At 41.3% G+C, this 25,195-nt stretch overlaps 1 protein-coding gene across 1 annotated transcript in view; it reads right to left on the bottom strand.

The window, feature by feature from the left end:
* Positions 1–7,198, bottom strand: part of dlgap2a (discs, large (Drosophila) homolog-associated protein 2a) — a 269,222-nt gene extending 262,024 nt beyond the window's left edge. The window contains exon 1 of the mRNA XM_062041907.1: positions 7,181–7,198. The gene's annotated coding sequence lies outside the window, so the exon portion shown is untranslated. The remainder of the gene's footprint in view (positions 1–7,180) is intronic.
* Positions 7,199–25,195: the final 17,997 nt, after the last annotated feature.

Here is a 25,195-nt window from a genome sequence, read left to right as displayed (position 1 = left end):
TGCGACATACTTTTACTTTTACTTGAGTATATTTATAGAGAAGAAACACTACTTTTACTCCGCTCCATTTATCTACATTCAGCTCGCTACTCGCTACTGATTTTTATCGATCTGTTAATGCACGCTTTGTTTGTTTTGGTTTGTCAGACAGACCTTCAAAGTAGGATCTATCGCATGCCTGCGTTTCACCAATCAAATACAGTCACTGGTGACGTTTGACTCCGTTTCACCAATCAAACAGAGCCAGGCGGTCACATGATTAACAAGCTTAAGCTTACATGAACTCAATGTCAAATTTGAGGAAGCACATCGCGGTAAGTAACGTTAGTAGATATTTTGGCTGTCACCGTAGGCTGATGTTAGCTTCCCTGCTATGAATCAGTGTCAAATGTACATCGTGTGGGGACATTTATTAACGCACTGCAGCCTCATAGACACACACACACACACACACACACACACACACACACACACACACACACACACACACACACACACACACACACACACACACACACACACACACACACGCACAGTCGCACACACACACATACACACACGCATGCATAGAAACACCAATCAGTGTGTTCCCAGGTGCAGCCCACACCTATCAGTTTATGGTTTGCGTAAAGGCTAACTTTTTATTTTCCTTTGTAATCTCTGCCTACTGAGCCTATGGTGCTGTTAAGTTATTGTGGCTCAATTTGCCTTAATTTATTTTTATTTTAATGTATTATTATTTAATATATATTATTGTTTTAGTTGCTTAAGAGATATTCCTGGCTCTGAATTTGCTCATTGCTATTTTTATGTTTTTGTGCATTATTTGTTGCCGTCATCATTAAACGAACAGGTTACTCATCAGTTACTCAGTACTTGAGTAGTTTTTTCACAACATACTTTTTACTTTTACTCAAGTAAATATTTGGGTGACTACTCCTTACTTTTACTTGAGTAATAAATCTCTAAAGTAACAGTACTCTTACTTGAGTACAATTTCTGGCTACTCTACCCACCTCTGGTTGTGAATCCTCATTTGTCAAAAAATAGTTGTTTTCTTGTCTGCCATGATTAGAAAACACACTCGTGTATAAAATCCGGATATAGGAACAAAAATTGTTGCCGGAAGTCAAACATGCGCTGCTATGGAAATGGAAATCATTGCGCGGAAGAAGTCATTGATTAAAATTACCAAAATACAATCAATATTGAACATATTACATATTGTTCAATACCGGTATTTACTTTATATATAAACCTGCAGTGTGTATACAAAACATTGATGGAGGGTTTTGAAGTTGTCTTAGAGGGCTTTGAAGGCTACAACCGTGACTCCCGTTAGCCACATCTTCCAAGCGGTTTTTTTCTTAATCATTTTTAAATTCCAAAAAAAAAAAGAAAAAAAGACCTGTTTGTTCTTGTCTGTCATAATGATTGTGAACGATAGGCAAAATTCCAAAAAAAGTGCAGTTCCCCTTTAAAGGCCAAATGTTCCTTTGTGTTTTTTTACTTAAGTCTACATTTTTGGTACCGTGTTGGGTTTTGTACTTTCAATGTTTAATGTTGTTACATTACGGAATATTTATTTATTCATACATTTGAATTTCAATGCATATCATATGCCACACTGCAATTCTGATAAATGGCAAATGTTCGAAAATACTGTGTATATTGTTTTTATTCTTCGATCAGTTAATACAAATATCTTTGGCATAAAGATGGTATCGAACGTATTAGCGTATACAATAACAACATTTAAAATAACGTCTCAGTTACTTTGCTGAGTAACTCGTTAGTCTTACAATGACGTAAGTTAGTTACTAACTCAATTACTTTTTTGAGAAGTAATTTGTAACTAAAACTAAGGACTTTTTTAAGGTAAGAGGACCAACATGCATAATGACTGATTAAAAATGTGGTTGGAGGAAAACATGCAACTTTTCTCTGACTAGAATTGAACATTAACCTTGCAAAAATCAGAAGTACTGTGGCAAATGGTTGGAACCATTTGACCTCAAACTAAAGTCTGAAATATACTTTCGCATCACGTAGCTGTCCTCCCCTTTTGCCGGCGTCCTGTTTGATTTATAGTTCTTCCATGGGAGTGGCACCAGACTTGTAATTCTCTTTCAAAACACAAAGGAGCAACTGCAGCTGTTGTTGACTAGGTACTGTATTTCCTTCTGACGGCAGCCACAACATCGACATCTTTGTCTACACTGGAACTAATCATTCCGAATAATCATTTTACTTTAATGGACGTTGTACTTATAAACCAGAGGAAAATACCTACACAAAGATGGACTCTGCAACTTCGAAATAAGAAGCTAGACGCAGGCTTGAACTGGAGTTAGTACTTACCGCCTGCCTTGGAGCCATTCAAAATCTGCCTCATGTCATGCTCATCTAAATAATTAATTTCAATGTAACAGGTAATTGCACTAACAGTATAGGCAATGTTAGTTAGTACCTGTTGTATTCACGCCAGATGACTGCTTCTGGGATGAGATCCGGACGGTTCAAAAACTGGACGTTCATTTATAGTTATTGGATGCTGTGTGTTGAAACTTTTTAGCATAATGCTCGTATGTCCTCCTTGTAATGTTAGCAACCTTGCAGTTATTACAAGTAGCTCCGTTGCAATCTTTTCTTGTAAAATGTATCCAAACTTTGAAGTGTTTGTGCCGCATAGCCGCCATTTTGCTGTCTGACATCGATACACAGGTTGAAGATATTAGCAATTTAGAGAGCCATAACATTAGCTCTTCGCCAAACTAAACTGATGGAGTCAGCCCTACCACATACAGTATGTACTTACACTCCACAAAGAAGAAATACAAGACATAAGGTCAGTATAGCTGCCCTGTTATTGTATTGTTATTTCCTCACCACTTTATTTTGTGAATAATGATATTGTCCATGTCCTACTGTAACTTTGAGCGCTGTAACTAATTGTTCAGTTATATTTAATTTATATTATCTGAAGCAGCAGACAAGTAACAATTTTAACATGTTCAACAAGTTCAACCTGCTTTTGTATTGCTCAGAAAAGTGTTCTTACTATTGTTTGATGTTTTAAACATTTGATATTGACCTGATGTTTTTTTTAGTAAATGGCTAAGACTGCATCTGTTTAAGCCTGTTAAAAACAAGAAACTACTTCATAAAGCATTTTTTACGCTATATATCGATATTTTGATCTGTTAAAGTAGTGTCATGAATTTGAAGAAAAAAAATACCTCAAGTTGAGGGATTTTTTTCAGTGTGTTTTTAGATTCGATAATATAAGAGACCAATTAAATTAATTAATTACAGATCATAATATCATTTCAATAGTTTGACAGCATTAATACAAATCTTTGATCGGCGGTTTATGCTTTTCAAAACTCAATGCATCACAGTGGATTCTGTATTTGTCAGCAACAAAAACAGACGGCAGACTTTGATATTTCAGATATATTTAAAACAGATGGGTGAGAAAGACATGAGCCATAAAAACATGAGTAAAGAATCACTGGTCCTTCGTTAAAGATAATGTTTCTACCTGATGTGAAATGTTAATGTTTAATTAGAGGTGACTCAGAACCTTCACCCTTTGTTCCATTTTCACATTGTATCAAATAAAGCTTTTTTTTTATTGGCCATTATACTTCTGTCAGAGTGAGTTTTCATTGTGTAAATCTCTCATGCTGTTTAGTAGACTCAAATAAAAATGATAAACTAACGGAATTGTGTCCACAGTCCTATTGGTAGGCTGCAGTTGAGGACACATAGGGCCGGATCTATGAAAACTATAAATATGTGTCTACTATTAGTGGGCCTGTTGCGTGTGATCTACTAAAACTGTGTACAATTTAAAAGTGGTGCAGACCACCTTATTTAAATCAGTTTTTTACATGCACTACTGACATTATGTGCCCCCCACATTCATGTTATTGTGCTTCCCAACCTGTGTGCAGTGTTGTTGAACTGACTTCACACATCTATAATCTGTACCACCCTTTCTGCAATATAGAATCACAATCCATAGACAACAGAAACAAATGTTGGCACACTGACGGGCTGCAGGGAGGCGGTGGACCATCACAAGTACAGCGCATCCAACATTACTCTATGAAAAGTTATTTGTCAAAGGGGGAACACGTCTTTGTTTAAGTGTCCCAGAAGTGAAACAAGCAGACCCCGGAATCCATCTGCATTAAGAAATGTTACAAATTGCTTTGTTAAAAATAATTTGCAACTCACACACCAAAATAATAATGCTATGCACATTTTTCACCCTGCAGCACAGTATGAAAGTAGAGATATTATATTTCAATCTAAAAGTAAAAAAAAACAACATCTACACAGTCTCGGCTGCAGTCAAACTGAAGCTAGTGTAGATGAGATAGTAATAACTGAGTAGGTGCCAACTCTCTGTCAAAATTTCTCCACTTACAGCTTCCGGCCTCATTATTTTGTAGAGGTTTTTTTGTTTGTTTTACATGTCAAATACTGTGCAGGAGGTCTCTCTTTCAGGTGTTGAAATGGATAATTAAAAAATATATAACAGGGTGCGAGTGCAAAAATACCAAGGTGAGGGAAGTTTGGAGAAAGACAATGCAGGCTTCAGAAAGCTGAGAGAGCAACTCGGGTTTATTTGATGATGAGCTCAAAAGATTGCTTTGCCACTGCACTTTTTTTTGCCACCTGCTAAAGGAAAATAAATAGCTGGCCATTTTGATTGCATTCTTCCTTAGTCCCAAGTTACTGGGAAGCTGCAGGCATTCTTAAAATGGCATATATGCCTATGACTCCCTCTCTCTTTTGCTCGCTCGACTGTTGGGGACCCCACCATTTAATGGCTTAATGGTGTGACTTAAAAGGAACAAAACACAAAAGTGCATTATGAAATCTCTGTGGTAAAACCCACAACATCTGCAGTCCCCTCACATACACCAGCATAGACATTGCTTGGCCAACATACATATATGTCAATGGTTTAATTAAATTAAAAATATATGCTGTCCAGTTGAATGAAGGACAGTGTCTTGAGGCAGGGGTATACGCTTTAGTCATAATGATATTATTTATAGATCCAATATGTCCTTCATAGTTCAGAAATGCACTGATTCATATCCACAACACTCTTCTTTTTACCTCCACTGACCACCCCCCCTGACACCAAACTCTCTCATGTCATCCCTGCAGCCAAGTTCAGGGTCTCAGTGAAGGTTTGGTTAATGATGAACATTTGTGCCTGCTGACAGAGATTAAATTGTCCCTGCCTCGGTTGAAGGATGAACCTCATATTTTGGCTCATAATCTGGCTGTGACTACGTGAATAATGCACAATGAGATGTCAGACCTTCACAGACTGAATCTGAATGCACATGGAGGATTTGTCTTCTGTGTGTGGAGGTTTCTGATCATCTGAGGATGACTTACTTGACTTAATCCCTTTGGCCCCCTTGGGAGCATAGGGCGTCTACCATGGATCTCCACCTCACTCTCTTCTGCGTGATAGTTTTTGCTTCTTGCCAGGAGGTCCCCATCTTGGTCAGTTCATCAAGAGTGGACCGCCTCCAGTTGGATTTTGGTCTCCCTGGCTTCCTCTTGCCTTGAGGATTATAGTCCAGGGCTTGTCTTGCTATGTTTCTCGGATCCTTCCTAAGTGTATGGCGGATCCATCCCCACTTTCTGCTTTTGATTTCATTTTGAATTTGCTCTTGGTTCATGCGTCTCCACAGGTCTACATTTGATGTCTTGTTGGGCCACCAAATCCTCAGTATGTACCTGAGACAGTTCTTAATAAACACTTGTAGTTTATTGATGATTGATTTGGTGGTTTTCCAGGTTTCACCGCCATAAAAAGGACACATTTTACATTTGTATTGAAGATTCTGATTTTGGTGTTTCTGGAGAGCTGGGAAGAGAGCCATACAGGTTGGAGAGTTCTAAAGGCATGTCTTGCTTTGCTGATCACCCTGAGGATACCAGGGTGAATCTAATGTTGTTTATACTAATCCAATTGTCAAGTTGTGAAATAAATATACAAGGTGCCAACTCAACAAAGCGAGAGAGAATACAAAATACACGCAGTGTCAACCATTTTGAATAAATAAACACAAATATGGTCTCTCCCTCCTGGGATTGCATAATTCCCCCTCAGGCCTTTGTGGTCCTGATGTCATAGCGACATTTCAACGCTAAAGGGGGATCACACATGTTTTCACATGTGATATATTGCACACACTTGAGATGTTTACCTCAATTGCCCCTTCTGCCTGTCTGTCTCAGGGGGAAGGTCACTGTTATCACGCTCAATTTGATTATGTCTTAATCCAATCAGGCCAAGCACAGCAAGCCCCATTGATTTTTGAGACATAGAATAATGCTTATTGGGCATCGAGGCACACCGTTGATTCCTGTGCAAGGTTAAGTCCAGGGGAAAATATCTTATATGTGACTGAGCCCTCCACTGAGCTTGTTTGCTTATTTTCTCGATGCACCGCTCTTAGAGCGAAATGCAAAGTAAGCTGTCAGCTCCTGTTGTATTCACGGGCCATTTCTGCCCACTTCTGTTTGCTGAGATTGTCCCCAAGAGCAGACTTCCAAGCAAAATCCCACAACAGCCGCCAGAAGATGAAATGCCTGATTGCGCCTCAAAATATAATCCATGCAGGGAGAGAAACAGAGAGAGAGAGAGAAGGATAGAGAGAAAAACAGCAAAGATGCACACAGGAACAGTTTGCATTTGGAGATGGATGATGAGGTGGCGTGAGCTGCATGAGAAGACGCCGACATACAGAGAAGAGCTAAGCAGCTTTCTGTCGCTCAAATACACTTGAAACCATGTGGTAACACACCAGAGAGCATAGGAACTCAAAGAAAATCACACGTGCACACAAATCTTCATGTTAAGTGAGATGAAGCAAACATGGTTTGTCAGCACTCCAGAGATGTGTCCCTCAGCCTATATGCTGCCAATCAGTTAGTTAGAAGCGCATTAAGATAGTACCTTGCATGTATCAACTGTGATCTCTGTGCAAGACCGTTTCTGAATGTTTAATTTTACTGAGAATAAAAATCAGGGTGACCCTTTCTATGTGTGTTTTTGTGAAATGAAGACGGAGGAACAGTATGCCTGCAGCAAAGCGCTCCCCCACACCCCACCCGCTCCCAGGCAAGGCCCACTCACCTTCTGGTTCACCATACAGTGTGCACTGTGATTCTGGACAAGGATCAAAGAGAGAAAACAAGAGATCAAATGAGACAACTTTTCCGTGCACACATTTTGTAAATGTTTTTATTTTATATTATCAGCATCAAAAAAACAAATAAAGACAATAAATCCAGCATAAATGACACAGAGACAAAAAGACGACTTGTTGTCCTGCTTAGCACCGCGATATCGAGGATAACATAATGCATGATATGACTATCAGCCACATGCAGCTGCATAAAGAGATGCAGTAGAAAAAACAAAACGAAACATATCACTTCAGTGCGCCAACCATAAAATGAGGAAACATTGGCTATACTTGAAATTTTAATCTGAGAGAAATGTGCACTTGTTATTGGTTGCATTGGGAAACAGAAAACAGAACAGGCAATATGCACTATATTGTGCAGAGTGTTCACTGTGATGAATAAAACACCTTGATCTGCACCCGAATGAACTATTTTCTTCCTTGGCCCATTCCAAAACCTTCAAAAAACCTTTTAGTAGGGATGTGCCAATTGATCAGCAACCGATCAATTTCGGACGATTTGTGTGAAAAAGTACATGATTGCTGTTGCCAATTATTGCCGATCACAAACGCGGGTCCCCTCTGACTGATACTGGATTTATTTTTAGTTCCCCGGCTGGTAGCTAACTATGTGTCTCCATTAGGGCCGTCTCACGTTTGATCCGTAGGAGTCTGATTTGACCACCAACTTCGCAATCGAAACGACTGATATTTAACGTTCTTCCCCCCCCCCCCTCCGTAGGAGGAAGGCAAGTACCTGCTGAGGCCCCGTGTACAGCGTGTGTATTGGGAGGATAGATTGATCGTGTTCATCATGTCTTCTTTAAATATTGTAACAGAGTGCAGACAAATATTATTTAGAGTGTAAGAGATAATCTGCTTACAATGTTGGCTGACCCAAGAGTCCAATCGCTGCTTCTGGTCGCTGCTTTCTGTTGCGAAGTCACTTAATCAGCTTGCCTGTTTTGTCCTCCCACATCTTAGTTTTCAAAATCAATTAGTCTGCATACAATAATATTTTACTAATAGTGTAGAGTGTTTCTATAAGGGGAATGTGATGGGGGCTTGTCGGGACGCGCTGCTGTCAGACACTAAGCTAGCCTTGCCACTCGCCTCTTGCGGGCTGACTCCTGCGGTCTGGCTGCTGAACATTGGACAGAGCGCGGGCCAGGACGCAGCGCCTCTCCCTACAGGTGTAACGCTTCTTTTGGAAAGATAACGATCATTCCGCTGGTTCCCATATGGAAACTGTGTTACTTATACTTCCTCTATATCAGGGGTCTCAAACATGCGGCCCGCGGGCCAATTGCGGCCCACACCTTAATATGAACGTTTAATGTTAGCGCGGCCCGCGAGTTTTATATGAATGGCGCTTGACAGCGCTGTGTGCGGAGCTGAAGCATTTTTGCCAACCCCCCCGATTTTCACCCTTCAACAATACTGAGGACAACAATATTGAGTCAACAATACTGAGGACAACAATATTGAGGGCACAAAGTTTAGCGTCCACTTTTTCTACATACTAACAATATGCCTGCACAGTCACATGTTATATGCGGCTTCAACAACCACACGTAAGCGACTGCAATGCATACTTAGTCAACAGCCACACATGTCATACTGAGGGTGGCCGTATAAAAACAACTTTATCAATGTTACAAATATGCGCCACAATGTGAACCCACACCAAACAAGAATGACAAACACATTTTGGGAGAACATCCACCCCGTAACACAACATAAACACAACAGAACAAATACCCAGGATTCCTTTTAGCCCTAACTCTTCCGGGCTACAAGGAATCTACCAATCATGGTGTGGTATATTGCTCTCGAGGGCCGAACATTGACGTCACTTGCGTGATGCAAGCAGAGAAACGTTTTGCTGCTTTTCCATGAGACCCGCGCGCGCTCTTCCTCCCTCCCTCACTCTCTCGCTCTCTCTCTCTCTCTCTCTCTCTCTCTCTCTCTCGCTCTCTGTCACTGTGTGTGTCTTTCTCGCTCCCGCTGGTCCGAGTGGGGGAGACGAGCGGTGCGGTAGTTTCCGAAGGAGCGAGCGACAATACAAAAGTGTGGTGCACTGGACCCCAGCGCTGATACTCTGACAGAGAGTCGCTGGGCGAATCGGACGTGTAACACGTTAGTCGTGATCGGGGCTAATTGTGCTACCGTAACTGTAAACTCCACAGCGAGCCCCCTAACCCCCAACCCCCCGCCCCCTCCCGTTGGCTCCAGACAAAGACGATTTTTGTTATTTGGGTCCAAAATACCCCTGCGTTAGTGGAAAAGCGGCAAATGAGTGAAAGCGAGAGAAACGTTGCCATGGAGACGAGGGTTGTCTTACGTGCCTGGCTGCAGTCACACCGCGACACCTGTCCATCAGTAATAAAGTCCCCGATAACCTGGACCAATTCAAACCGTTATTTGTTTTTTTTATTGTTTAATTTGCATTGCCTCACACGATGAACACTACATTTATTTTTATATGACGCCGGATAACACTCCGGGAGCCGTCACTTTTTCCCGGTACTTTCCGCCAACCGCCGTGTTGCTGTCGGGAGGAAAAGCGGAACGACACACATTGCGGAAATAACAGGGACGGCGTGGCGAAGTTGGCAGAGTGGCCGTGCCAGCAATCGGAGGGTTGCTGGTCGTATTAATCCACACCTTCTACCATCCTAGTCACGTCCGTTGTGTCCTTGGGCAAGACACTTCACCCTTGCTCCTGATGGGTGCTGGTTAGCGCCTTGCATGGCAGCTCCCGCCATCAGTGTGTGAATGTGTGTGTGAATGGGTGAATGTGGAAATACTGTCAAAGCGCTTTGAGTACCTTGAAGGTAGAAAAGCGCTATACAAGTATAACCCATTTATCATTCATTTATTTATTAACATTATTCTCCGTGCGTCGGTTAAAGACAAATATATTCCACAAACCCAAACATGTCTTTTTCAAAGCGTGCAGTGAAGAGAAAGGTTAGTGATGAGCAAAGACAAATCCAGGAAAAGTGGGAGATGCAATATTTCTTTGTTGAGCACAGGGGCACCCCGACGTGTCTTATTTGCACAGCGAAAGTTGCGGTGCACAAGAAATACAATTTAAAAGGTCATTACACAACTAGACATGCTGAGGAGTATGCAAAATACCAGGGAGATGAGAGAGTGAACCGGGTTGCACATTATGTGTATGTGTATACATTGTTGCTGACTGGAGAAATCAAATGATTATTGTTTGAATAGAATAGAATAGAATAGAATAGAATAGAAAGTACTTTATTGATCCCTGGGGGAAATTCAGCACCACAGTTCGCTCACGATGTACAAGAATAACAATAAATAATATAATATATATAATATATTATATATAAAATATATAAATATTATAAATATATTCTACATATACTACATATACTCTACATTTAAGTGCAGTCAAGGAACATATGCATTATACAGTCTGATGGCTGTCTGTATGAAGGACCTCCTGTGTCGTTCCATGTTGCATTTTGGGAGTCTGAGCCTTCCACCGAACGTGCTCATTCTCCCCGCAATGTCCGAGTGTAGTGGGTGGGAGGTGTTTTCCATAATGGCTAGGAGTTTTGCTAGACTTCTCCTCTCTTGTTATTATTTATGACTGATTTATTTACTTAATTCTCATTTTGTTCATTTGTATTTTGATTTCATTTTGTGTTGAAAATAAAAATAAAGACATTTAAAAATAATGTTTTTAAGAAATCTTTTCTTGCGGCCCAGCCTCACCCAGACTCCGCATCTAGTGGCCCCCAGGCAAATTGAGTTTGAGACCCCTGCTCTACATAGTCAAGTTCGATGCGCCACAGCCGATAATACCGTGGGGGTGCCAGTCGCTGATGGAGCAGCCCGATTTTCCCTTCCGGCTGCGGGGAGACTTTGGGCCTTTCGGGGCAGGGTGTCCTGTCGTCTTTCTGCTCGTGTGGCGTGTGGTCTCTTGCTGGTTTGGGTGCTGGTTGTCTCCTGCTTCTCCAGTGCCTTGTCTTCGGCCAAGAGCGTCTGTCTGCAGCCTTCCGCTGGCCACCCCTGGGAAGCTTCCTTTTGAGCAACACATTTTTGCTGAGCCTCGCAGCATCTGTGTCGTTTCACGTCCTATTCACCTCAGTGTGAAATGGAAAAATGACTTGATAAAATTTCATACAAAACTTTCCCAGACTTGCCTTGTACTGGTTTAACCCTTGTGTGGTGTTCATATTGTTGTTACTCAGCCAGTGTTTGTGGGTCTGATGGACCCGTTGCATTTTGTGGCTTTTAATGCCTCACAATCAAACACTTTTATGTTAAAATACTGACTTATCCCAAAAAACATCTGTAATGAAGTGCTTCGAGAGGCTGGTAAAGGAATACATTGTCTCCAGACTTCCGTCCACATTCGACCCATACCAGTTTGCTTATCGCCCTAACCGCTCCACAGAGGATGCCATCTCCTCTGCACTCCACCTGAGCTTAGCACATCTGGAAGGAAAGGACACACACGTGCGGATGTTGTTTCTGGATTTCAACTCAGCATTCAACACCATCATCCCGCAGCACTTGGTGAGCAAACTGGCCCCCCTTGGATTTATTACCCCTCTTTGCAACTGGCTGCTTGACTTCCTCACAGACAGACCCCAGTCTGTGAGAGTGGTCAACAACACCTCCAGTGCCATCTCCCTGAGCACCGGCTCCCTCCAGGGATGCGTCCTGAGTCCGCTGCTGTTCACGTTGATGACCCATGACTGCTGCGCCAGGTCCACTACTAACCACATTGTGAAGTATGCGGACGACACAACAGTAGTGGGCTTCATCCATGACAACAACGACATGGACTACAGGGAGGAGGTGAAACATCTGGTTGACTGGTGCAGAACCAGCAACCTGGTCCTGAACGTCGACAAGACCAAGGAGATCATTGTCGACTTCAGGAAGCACCAGTCCAGCCACGCTCCACTCTTCATCAACGGCACAGCGGTGGAGATGGTAAGCAGCACCAAGTTCCTGGGGGTGCAGATAACTCACTATATAACCTGGTCCCCACACACCGGAGCCCTTGTAAAAAGAGCTCAGCAGCGCATGCACTTTTTGCGTCAGATGAAAAGAGCACAGCTCCCTCCCCCCATTCTCACCACATTCTACAGAGGCACTATAGAGAGCCTACTGACCAACTGCATCTCTGTCTGGACTGGAGCCTGCAGTGCCTCAGACTGGAAGTCTCTCCAGAGAGTGGTGAGGACGGCGGAAAAGATCATCAGGACTCCTCTTCCTCCTATGCAGGAGATTGCAAAAAGCTGCTGCCTGACCAGGGCTCAGAAAATCTGCAGAGACTCCTCCCAACCCCACCAAGGACTGTTTTCACTGCTGGACTCTAGAAAGAGGTCCGCAGCCTCTGTAGCAGAACCTCCAGGTTCTGTAACAGCTTCTTCCCTCAGGTCGTAAGACTCTTGAACGCATCATGATAATCCCCTCAATTACCCCCAAAAATGGATGAACTCGCTGGAATATAAAGACAATATAATATACATCCATAAACGTAGATGCATATGCAAAAGTGCAATATAATTATCTTTACAGTAATCTATTTATTTATATCTGCACCTAATTGCTTTTTTATCCTGCACTGCCAACCAGCTAATGCAACAAAATGTTGTTCTTATCTGTAATGTAAAGTTCAAATTTGAACGACAATAAAAAGTAAGTCTAAGTCTAAGACCCACAAACACTGGCTGAGTAACAACAATATGAACGTTGCATGGAAATGTCTCTGCCAGTTTCTGCATCCCACAGGGATTCTTCTTTTGTGTTTCTGCACCTGCGCTTCCCACACAAGGTTGCAACATTGTTTGTCAACACTGTCTGCTCTCATTTTGTCGCACATTTGACCCTCTGATGTTCTGTGTACCTACACTCTGTCCTCCCAGTCTAGGCCTGCTGTGTGTGTGTGTGTGTGTGTGTGTGTGTGTGTGTGTGTGTGTGTGTGTGTGTGTGTGTGTGTGTGTGGTACACAGAACATCAATTTCCACACTTCTATTAGCCCCGGGTCCAGTGGACCCCGGACATCTTATATGTAATAGAAATGTGTAGGGGGGTGTATGGTGTGTGTTCATAAAATATGTATTCTGATACATGTTCTTCACAGAAAATGAGCCAAAGCCAGTGAGTCTCAGTTTGAAAAATTAATTAATTGTATCATTTTTCTTTTAATAAAAATCGAAAACGGGTCCCACAGACCCGAACATCACACAAGGGTTAACCCAGGAATCTTTGTTGTAGCTGCATTTCCTTTTTTTTTTTATATCTCTACAGGTCGTGCTTTTCTCCTTTTTCCCCATGACTCGCTCTCATGCTGCACGCGCCAGTGCTGCACTGACCTGATTTGCATTGTTTCTTGTTGGTTGGTTTGCTCGCTCGTGTCGCAGTTTGATTGACATGACTAAACAACCAGCCTCTCTCTGCTTTCTCCACACAGTGCCCTCCACTTGATAAGTGGCAGATTACCCACACAAGCAGGGATCTAAAAACGAGAGTCTGCCTGTTAACAATGCAGTAAAACGTTTCAAGTTGCGAGACGTGTGAAATGTAATGAAAATGCGTGATGGTCGCGCACAAAGCGGGACATCTGGTCACCCTAATCGGAAGTACAGGAACCAAATTCACAGACAGAACCAGAACAATATGTTGATTTATTCTGGTTATTGTAATTTTTTCAGTGGGATGTTTTTGTGCATCTCCTTAAGGTTGAAACTGATTAACAAGGGTTTACATGACTGCATTACGTTCTATTATTTGTCCGGAGAAAGTCGTAACCAATACATTCCTGAACTTTGTAAACAAATGTTTTAAATGCTGAGCTAATAAGTTAGTAAGTATTTTGCAACCCCCAAAACCTAAACCTAACCCTATGTAAGTGTTGTATTTATCACCTTTCACTTTTTACACAATTGGTGTTATATTTAATAAACCATCTGAAATCTGGGACTCGGTAAGATTTTTTTAAATTTAGAAAATTAAAGAAAATCACTTAAACAGTCCACGGTTTCAATGACATCTCTTTAGGGAAAAATGTTGTGTGTGATGATGCTTATAAATGTCATAACACATATAATTTTGAAGTGGCATATAAAGCAGTAAATAACTTTAAAAAGCCATAAAAATTACCTTAATTCCTGTACTATTAGGCTTTTATTACCTGTACTTTAAACATCAGCGTCTCTTTCAAACATGCTGAAAATAACTTTATATTGCTAAAAATGACAATTTTTTTGGGTAGGGGTCTAAATGTTCACACAAACTGTCTATGCAGCAGTACAGCGGATGATGACTGAAGCCTGGAGTGAATTTACCGGTTTAATTACCTTCCTATCCCTGCAGCGTAATTCCAGAGTCAAAGCAATTGCCGCAATCAGTTGGTCATGCCTGTTAAAATTTAAAGCACTCTTAAATTTCCCCGCGTAGGGTTAATATTGATCTAGGTCACGCCGCTTATGCATTGTGGGAACTGCTCTTGTGTAATTCTCATTGGCTTTCAATGACAGGTTTTAAAGTGGCTGCTGGCTCTTAATCCTCGGATAAACCTAATAGGTCATCGTTTTGGAGCCATTATGCACTCATAACGGTGTAAATCTGTTTAATTTGTTTCAAATCTATTAAGATCTTAAAGGCTCTGAAAACCTTTTTAACCAGACGTGACGTGTCTTAATGGAAAAAAAAAATCAAATAAGCGTAAGAATGGCAAGACTTAAAATGAAGTCATGGAAGTATTTGCCACTTTTAATTGTGTGTTATTTAAATTCAATGCATGGTTTTTAACATCCGGGGCTGTTGGACGGTCCAAGCAAGGCCTTGAAAAAAAAAAAATATGGGCCTTCTTCTTCTGTCGTGTGTCTAAATTTTCAGCTCTGTTGAGGCGAGCCAGGTGAACGTGTCATCGTCCAGGTCAATCAGACCTTGTTCGCTATTTGGTGGCCGGTGTTTGGGGCATCTAGTTACTATATGCTCTACTGTCTGGACCGGGTCCCCACACTCGCAGGAGGCATCTTCCGCAAGTCCCCACCTCTTCATCGCTGATCCGTAGCGTCCGACGCCGGTCCTCGAGCGGTTGAGGGTTGTCCACTGCTTCCGGGGCAGTTCCTGGCCGGAGACGTCTGTGGGGTCGTCGATGTAGTGGTGCAGCCTAGATGGTTCTGCTAACTTCCACTCTTATCTCCATCTCGTCTTGACACAGGTGGCCTTGGAAGTATCAGCTGAGCAGCTCGTGGGCTTGCATGGCAAAGGGGCACCTTGACTTTAGGCGCACGCGTCGACGTGTTTCTGTGACGATCTTATGGAGGAGGTGGGATTCGCTGGTCTGTGCCTTTCGGGAGAGGGCCAGTGTGGCTGCTTCTCGTCTGATGTTTGCCGGGGCGATGCCAGCAAGGATGGGCAGTTGGTTTACTGGGGTCCCTCGCAGGCACCCGGAGACGGTCCGCAGGGCGCTGTTGAGGACAACATTCAACTTCTTTACATGGGCGCTATGGCACCAAACCGGGGCACAGTACTCGGCGGCTGAGAACACCAGGGCCAGCGTGGACATGTGCAGTGTCTTCGTCGTGGCTCCCCATGTGGTGCCGGCTAGCCGCCGTATTAGGGCGGCACGGGCACTTGTCTTTGCCTTGGCACTGTGCAGGTGTTGTTTGAATGTCAGTGTTCTGTCAAGCTTCACACCGAGGTACGTGGGAACGGGCTGGGACTGTAACCGGGCATTATCCACCATGATGTTCATCTCACGGGCTGCTTCCATGTTGTTGAGTTGGAACATTGAAGATGTTGTCTTATCCATGCTGAGCTTGAGACGCCATTTCCTCAGGTATGAGGACAGGGATTTCATGTCCTCAGAGAGGCCCTGTTCTGCTGCTTCCCAGGATGGCTTGCTAAGTAGGATGGCCAGATCATCTGCATAGCCATACTTCTTTGACTGAGTTGCAGGCAGGTCATGGATATAAATGTTGAACAGCATTGGTGCCAGCACTGAGCCCTGTGGGACGCCATTCTTAAGTTTCCTCACCCTGCTGCATTGGCCATTGCTGGTGTGTAGTCGGAAGCTGCGGTTGCTCATCATCTCCATGATGAAGCTCACCATATGTTTGTCTGGGATGGTTTCCAGAAGTTTCATATGTAGCCCACACATCCAGACAGTATCGTATGCAGCTGTGAGGTCCAAGAAGACAGCGCCAGCCTTCTCCCCTGCCTGGAAGCTGTCCTCTATGTCTTGACACAGAAGAATATGGGCTTAATATACTGTGATTTGTCTAGGGATGGGTACCAAATTTCCTTGGTACCACCGAGTACAGATTCACGTAAAACTCTGATAATTGCTCCCGATAAAAATATCCCCCTGATCAAGAACTCCCTTGGTGCTCTGGGTGTATCTGTTAAAAGCAGCCTCAGAAACCTTGGGCTTTGTTTGATCAGTCAATGTCTCTGGAGGGTCACTGTCGTCAACTGACCAAAAAATAATTTTATCATCTCAGAAATATTTATAACGTGAGAAATCTGTTGTCAAAATTGGATCTCGAAATTATTATTCACGCGTTAATTTCGTCTCGACTATTGCAATTCTCTTTTCACTCTTTTCAACAAGTCAACGCTAAAGAGACTTCAGAAGGTACAAAATGCAGCTGCCAGACTTGTGACTGGAACAGAACAGCCCATATTACCCCCGTTTTATCCACTCTTCATTGGCTTCCAGTTAAATTCCACATTGAGTTTAAGATTTTACACCTGACATTTCGTGCGTTGCATGGTGAGGCCCCTCAGTACATCACTGACTTGTTATGCCCCTACTCCTCAATGTGCAGCCTCCGGTCTTCAGGCCAGGGTCTTTTAAAGATCCCAAAAAATTGTTTTAATACCTGTGGAGACCTGGCATTCCAGGCTATAGCTCCCGGACTCTCGAACAATTTGCACCAGTCCCTCCGGGATCTTGACTGTGTTGAAACTTTTAAGAAACATTTGAAAACTTCTCTTTTTAGTAAAACTTTTAGTTAATGCACCATTTAACTATCATTTTTAATCCACTTTGTATCATTTTTATGATGTTGCCCCTGTTGTTTTAATTAATGATAAATAAATGGGTTATACTTGTATAGCGCTTTTCTACCTTCAAGGTACTCAAAGCGCTTTGACAGTATTTCCACATTTACCCATTCACACACACATTCACACACTGATGGCGGGAGCTGCCATGCAAGGCGCTAACCAGCAGCCATCAGAGGCAAAGGGTGAAGTGTCTTGCCCAAGGACACAACGGACGTGACTAGGAAGGTAGAAGGTGGGAATTGAACCCCAGTAACCAGCAACACTCCGATTGATGGCACAGCCACTCTACCAACTTCGCCACGCCGTCCCAATTGAATTGTTGTCTTACTTCACCTATGTTTTGTACAGCGCTTTGTGATTTTATCTGTGAAAAGCGCTTTATAAATAAAATTTACTTACTTACTAAAATCAAAGAGTACCAATGTTTGATACCTGAGTTACACATGACGTCATGTCAGGTTGCAGACTCGACATCAGTTCAAGTACTTGACGGTCCAACAGGCGTATTCACAGCTGACTGCTTCTGGGTAATGTAGCAATTTTCCATGACAACAATGGAAACATGCCTGATCAAAAACACTCCACTTTTCAAGCTAACTCGATGCTAATTTAATTGGATATGCCATATACATGCAATTGATTAGCATTAGCGATTTTACATGGCGATTTCAATGCCTCCAAATTTAGTAATCAAAACTACAATTTATATGCACATCACAATAAAACAGCGAGGGCCTGATCTACTGAAGGTTTGTGTGCGTTGGAACTTGTACAATTTTGATAGCACATGCACAGCTGTTATACTAAGCTTGTGTGCAGAGCATTGTGTCCCTTAGATGAGCAAAGGATGGAGCGCAATTTGATTGTCTTCATGAATATGCATAATATATGCAGATTATGACAACGCCCACAAAACTGGGAGGAGAAAATGCAAATATAACCATTTAGCACACACTGTGTGATTATCAAGGCTAAAACTGTTTCGCGGCCGCTGTTTTGTGTCTGTATTTTGTATGTCTAGAAAGCAGGTGCAATCTGACAGTTGTGCAGAAATTGCTGTGAGAAAGAAGTTGATCGCGCTGCAGCTACGTCCTATGTACTGTATGCTTGTCAACATATATGGACTGCAAAAAAATAACAGTCTATTCAGCAATATCACTAATTAATTTATCTGCTGGATGACCTAAGGGGCTGAAAAACAAATTAAAGTTATGTGTTTTGGTATCTGCAGGCTTTCATTTTTTAGTTACGTTCATTTTTTCGTAAAAAGTGTATATGAACAAACTTCTTACAATTTGAATTTTCTTGCGTCTGAAACATTTCAGCGCACGCTTGCAGAGTGCATCTCCAGCACGCTAAAATAGTGTGTTCCATTGCAGATTGCACTTCAGGACTGCCTCTAAAAAGTCCACAGAAATTGGCATATGTCTGCAGCATGTTTCAAAACATAACAAAACCCCACAGGTAGGAAAAGATATGAATGTGCAGTAAATGGGTGTCTCCATGGTGAAATCTGCATAGTACATGCAAAAACCCCATTTAAATAAGGCGGTGCACCACTTTTGAACTTTTTATTACTTGTACAAGCAGTCTTAGTAGATCACACCCATTCATTATACACACAATATTATAGTTTGGAGACCTTTTTTAGGTAATTAGACACAGTGTTCAATATGTACAATACCTAAAGAGGAACTACAATTTTTGGGGGGAATTTTGCCTATCATTCACAATCCCCATGTGAGTCAAGAACATGTATGTCGTTCTTTTTTTATGCATTCTAATTCGTAAATAAACGTTAGCAAAAGTCAGCTAACAATCGATTAAATGTGAGTTGCTCTATTCCGCCTATAACATGCTCTATTAAAACATTCAAACACCTCCATCCTTGTTGTATATACATGATGTAAGTATATATGTACTGTAGTAACAGGCACATTATCAGCATGTGATATTTACATATTTTGCTCATTTTAAGCATACGGCAGTGTAATAATTTCACAGATGTATCAGAATGTTCGCTTTCCCCTTCAACAACAACAATAGTATAAAATCATGGCTGACTTCATGAGCAACAACTAAGACTACATTGGAACAAATGATGATCCATAACCTTTTATTTTTGAGCTTGAATATAAGGAGGATGAGCAACAAGTTTTAGGAGCTGTGTGCTAAACAGATCCAGCTTTAGTGAAATACGAGTATCATGCAGCAGTATTGCTAAGTGCTGAAAAAGAAATACAAACCACTAACATAATAAAATTATCATTTACTGTACAATGTCTACTTTTACTGGGATGCCGATTAATGGGTTGTTCTTATATTCCCATTTAGAATTAACTCTTATCAACTCAGAGGCGATCATGATGCAATAGCTCAGTATGTCAATATTTGTCATTACTGCAGCTGCACAAGCTAGCTACCTCTCTGTGATCACACAACGGCTAAAAATAGTTTGCCTGAGTTAGCGATTTTAATAACAATATCGCTAAAGTTGGTTAATAGTCAGGTCACGAGATGTAATTGGAATATTGTTGATGGTTGTTGGATGCATTTTTAGAGTGATGTATAGGCAAAATGGATTACTCCCATTATCTGCAATGCTCGCAACCTGGAACGAACCTATTATTACAGATTAGAGTACAACAAAAAATTAAACGTGTTTTTGTCCCTCATAAGCATGGGCAAAATTACAAACAAAAAGTGCAGTTCTCCTTCAAAATTATACAAACTTTGTAGGGCTAAACAAAACACAAGACTGGAAGATTCGACTTAAAGGGGTCGTATTATGATTCTATTTTTTATTTTCAAACACTTCACTTTAGTCTACATAACATGAAATGATGGTTCTTTGGTCAACATTTTTCATAAATTTTACTGTAAAGACCTATCTTCAAACCACTTTATGGCTGCTTCCAAAAACGGTTCATTTTGAGAAGCGGAGTTATTCGATGTAAATGAAGCCCTCCTATCCACGCTCCCTCACGCTGGCCAGACTATTTTACCCACCTTTAGTAGTTGTTTTTTGTTTTATTTTGCTAAGACCATATGGAATATGGACACCAGTGATCGCCTACAGCCATCTAATTTGTACTGTACTTTCACCACAACACAACATCCCGCTTGATATAGTGGGACCAGCGGCACACCGTGGATTGTTGTCGGCTTAAGGAGGGAGGAGACGACGCGGCGGACATACAGTAAGAAAGACCAGCTGCAAGTCTAGTACGATACGCTTGCTAAAGTAAACATTTTAGAGTCTTTATCTATCCAATGCTAAATCCTGGACATATCAATGTGTATTTTGACAATAAAATGCTTTTCTATACCAAAATGTATTTCGATACTTTGATACTTTCTCAAATAAAGGGGACCACAACAAATTGCATTATTGGCTTTATTTTAACCAAAAAATCTTCTACAGTACATTAAACATATGCTTCTTATGGCAAGTTTGTCCTTAAATAAAATAGTGAACATACAAGACAACTTGTCTTTTATAAGTAAGCAAACAAAGGCTCCTAATTTAGCTGCTGACATATGCAGTGTCATTTTTCATTGTATTATTTTGTCAAAATTATTAAGGACAAGTGGTGGAAAATGTATTATTAATGTACTTGTTTATTTACTCTTAATATCTGCTTACTTTCTCTTTTAACATGTTTTATCTACACTTCTGTTAAAATGTTATAATCACTTATTCTTCTGTTTGGATGCTTTACATTAGTTTTGGATGATACCACAAAAAAATGACCATTTATTTTGCAGAACGATGGTAATGCTATTGTCTCAAATTGAAAGGCTTTGCTAGCTATACAACAAACTGAAGGTGTTATTCACACATTTCTAAACTACTGTTATTACTTAACGTTTCATTGTTTCCTCCATTGCCATAAATAGCAGTGACCCGCCATTAAAAATAATTTTTTCGGAAAATCTATCTTTTTGTGAAGGTCTGTGGGTGAAGCAGCAGTATTTCTTCCACACTCGGAGCAACTTCCTCACAGTTGAGGGCACATTGCCATGAGTCATAAAGGTTACAAGTACGGAACTTTTTACATCAGATGAGGCTGAAAGTTTATGTAGTGACTTGTGTTAAAGCAAACAAACAACAGAGCATTTTCCTTCTTTGGGTTTCATTGTGGAAATGTTGTGGTACAAGCGGTTCTACATACCGTATTTCCTTGAATTACCGCCGGGAATATAGTATTCGTCTGCCTAGAATTACAGCCGGGTCAAACTTGTTTGGCAAAATAATTAGCGCATGCTTGGCACTTCCGCCGGGTCAAATATGAGTCATTAAATTACTTCCGCCTCCTGGTGGTAGAGGGCGCTAGTGATCCTTCTTGCGACTACTGGTACTGCAGAAGACCGGTGCTGCAGAAGAAGACAACACGCAGCAAGAGTGATCAACCATTGTTTGCTTGCACTTTTACCATGGAGGATTACATATCTAAAATAAAACAGTTTTCTAAACTGGACTTTCAATCGAAACAGGAGGTAATACTTAAAGGAAGATCTCCATCGAGACAAAGAGACTTTTAAAACTGAAAAACGATAAGGAAGACTTCTATAGGAGCTGCGCATGGACTCATTTATACCTAAAGGTAAGACCATAATAACGTTTTTTTTATTAAATGTGCTTTTCATGATAAGGTAAGCGCCGGAGTGAGAAGAGGTTTTAAAATAATTAGCGCATGCTTGCCCATCCCGCATGCTTTTGGTAAGCGCAGGAGTGAGAAGAGGTTTTAAATTAATTAGCGCCCCTGCGGCTATTCAAGGAAATACGGTAAATTAAAAATGGCTACAAGGATGTTTGGGAAAGGTTCTACCATATGTGGATAATTCGCTGACGTCACAGGTCAGAAAGCGTGACAAGTCAGAGCAAATTCCAAATGGATCCCGTTAGAAAGAAGTAAGAAGGAAGGCAAGATTGGTTTATTGATATCTCCGCAATGTCTCTACGGTTTGATTTCAAATTTTCGGGACTTATGCAGATTCCAAATACACTTAGGCAAGCACCAATAAATAAATACAAAGTTGGTTTTGCATACTAGAGCCCTTGTAATGGCAAAGACTACTTCCTGACTACGGCAACACACTGAGGACAAAATGAAATAAATGCTTACTTGGGACGGTATAGCTCAGTTGGTAGAGTGGCCGTGCCAGCAACTTGAGGGTTCCAGGTTCGATCCCCGCTTCTGCCACTGCCGTTGTGTCCTTGGGCAAGACACTTTACCCACCTGCTCCCAGTGCCACCCACACTGGTTTAAAAATATAACTTAGGTATTGGGTTCCACAATGTAAAGCGCTTTGAGTCACTAGAGAAAAGCGCTATATAAATATAATTCACAATTCACTTCACTTGCAAATGACACTGAATTGTAAGAAAACTATAACTAACACCTGAAAAGCTCAGTTATCATTATCAGCTCACTGTTAAATATTGAATGTTAAAAATCAGTTGAACAAATTAACATTTATTACCACACAAAGATAAACAAAAGTACCTAAAATTGGTACCGTTTACTGATAACGATTCCCAGGTGCTGTATCCATTTGAACCGTATCGGTTTAAATGTGAAAGGTACCCATACTTACAACAGTTGTGTTACTCAATTTCTGCAAATAAATAATTACATTTAACCACAATGAATGAGTGGTTAGCATGTCAGTCTCACAGACAGAAGATCAAAAGTTTGAATCTCCGTTTAAACACCTGTGTGTGGAGTCTGCACATTCTCTCCTTGCGTGCATCCATCTTCCTCTTAAAGTTCAAGTTAAAAGTTAAAGTACCAATGATTGTCACAGACACTAGGTGTGGTGAAATGTGTCCTCTGCATTTGACCCATCCCCTTGTTCACCCCCTGGGAGGTGAGGGGAGAAGTGGGCAGCAGCGGAACCAAGCCCGGGAATCATTTTTGGTGATTTAACCCCCAATTCCAACCCTTGATGCTGAGTGCCAAGCAGGGAGGTAATGGGTCCCATTTTTATAGTCTTTGATATGACTCGGCCGGGGTTAGAACTCACAACCTACCGATCTTAGGGCGGACACTCTAACCACTAGGCCACTGAGTAGTTGTAAAATCATGCACAAATGCTTAATTAGAGACTCTAAAATGTACTCCATAGGTGAGAGTGTAAATGTGAATAAATAGTATAGATTACCATGGGCGCACAATCACATTAAATCAGGAATGCTTGGTCAATGTTTTGCATAAAACTACAGTATGCTCTACATTTACTAATAAAACATTGTGCAGAGTGTACAGTTTGACACCTGAATCATCACTTTCACAGGAATAAAAGCACAAAATAAAAACAAGCGTGTGTGTGTGCGTGCATGTGTGTGTGTGTGTGTGTGTGTGTGTGTGTGTGTGTGTGTGTGTGTGTGTGAAGGCCAAAAGTTTATTAATGGTAGGTGATTTAAACTAAACCGCAGTAAAACCTACACTGGCACTTTAAACTATGGTAATTTAGTGATCTAAATCCATGTAAACAACCTCAGAGCAAACCTTGCTTCTGATTGCTTCTTGTCTGTGCAGTAAACTAACACGCAGAAATTCATGAGGGTCTGTGGTGTCCCCTGGCATCATAACATATCCAGAAAAAACATACAGGGGGATCAAGTCTGCAGCCTTGATATTATAATGTCTTCATCTATAATTAAGGCCTTCATTTCCATATTCGCACAACTTACTTGCACCTTCCCTGTTAGCTGAGCTCTCTCTGTCTGCCTTTTATGACGTGTCCGGTGTTAAATGAGACCGCTTTGTGTGTGTAAGGCAGGGGTCGGCAACCCAAAATGTTGAAAGAGCCATATTGGACCAAGAATACAGAAAAAAATCTGTCTGGAGCCGCAAAAAATTAAAAGACATATTACATACAGATAGTGTGTCATGAGATATACATTTTATTAAGAGGACTTAAAGGAAACTAAATGACCTCAAATATACCTACACATGAGGCATAATGATGCAATATGTACATACAGGTAGCCTAAATAGCATGTTAGCATCGATTAGCTTGCAGTCATGCAGTGACCAAATATGCCTGATTAGCACTCCACACAAGTCAATAAAATCAACAAAACTCACCTTTGTGCATTCATGCACAACGTTAAAAGTTGGTGGACAAAATGAGACAGAAAAAGAAGTGGCATAAAACACGTCCTAGAAAGTTGGAGAAAGTTATACATGTAAACAAACTACGGTGAGTTCAAGGACCGCCAAAATTAGTAGGACAAAACGGCGCTCGCCAAATACTCGAATCAGTGAAGCATATATGAAGCGCATATATAAAAACAGTGTGCTTTATAACAATTAGGGAGGTTTGTGTCATGTTTGTCCTCCTACAGAAACCAAATTAAAACAAAAAATATATTTTTTCCCCTCATCTTTTTTCATTTTTCATACATTTTTGAAAAAGTTCCAGAGATCCAGTAGGGCGGCGCTAAAGAGCCGCATGCGGCACTAGAGCCGCGGGTGGCCGACCCCTGGTGTAAGGGAAGGTGAGATGCCACATTGGAATAATGAAAAGTGTGTTGCAGATGGATGTTACGACAGAGAAACTTATTTTTATGTGTTTAGTGAACTCCACGTTACTTTCAGGTGCAGCTCATGGGACAACTGTTTAAACTAGAACAGTGCAACGTTCAGATATGGGGAAAAATAATTATGCAGGAGTAAAATCTTAAAATTAAGATAATTTGAATTCCTTCGTCAGCATATATTCTCACGCTGCTGTGCGGCTTGCATTTTTAATTCCTGCTTTCTTATGTGGTTTGACTGTACCATCATTGGCTGACAAAGGGCCTGATTTACTAAGATGGAAATATCACGTGCTAAACTGCGTGCGCAGACTATACAATTATGTGTGCTATTAGT

This window comes from Entelurus aequoreus, linkage group LG03 (genome assembly GCF_033978785.1).
Source record: "Entelurus aequoreus isolate RoL-2023_Sb linkage group LG03, RoL_Eaeq_v1.1, whole genome shotgun sequence".
Lineage (NCBI taxonomy): Eukaryota > Metazoa > Chordata > Actinopteri > Syngnathiformes > Syngnathidae > Entelurus > Entelurus aequoreus.
The sequence above is the reverse complement of the archived record's forward strand: the minus strand, read 5'-3'. Positions and strand labels throughout refer to the sequence as shown.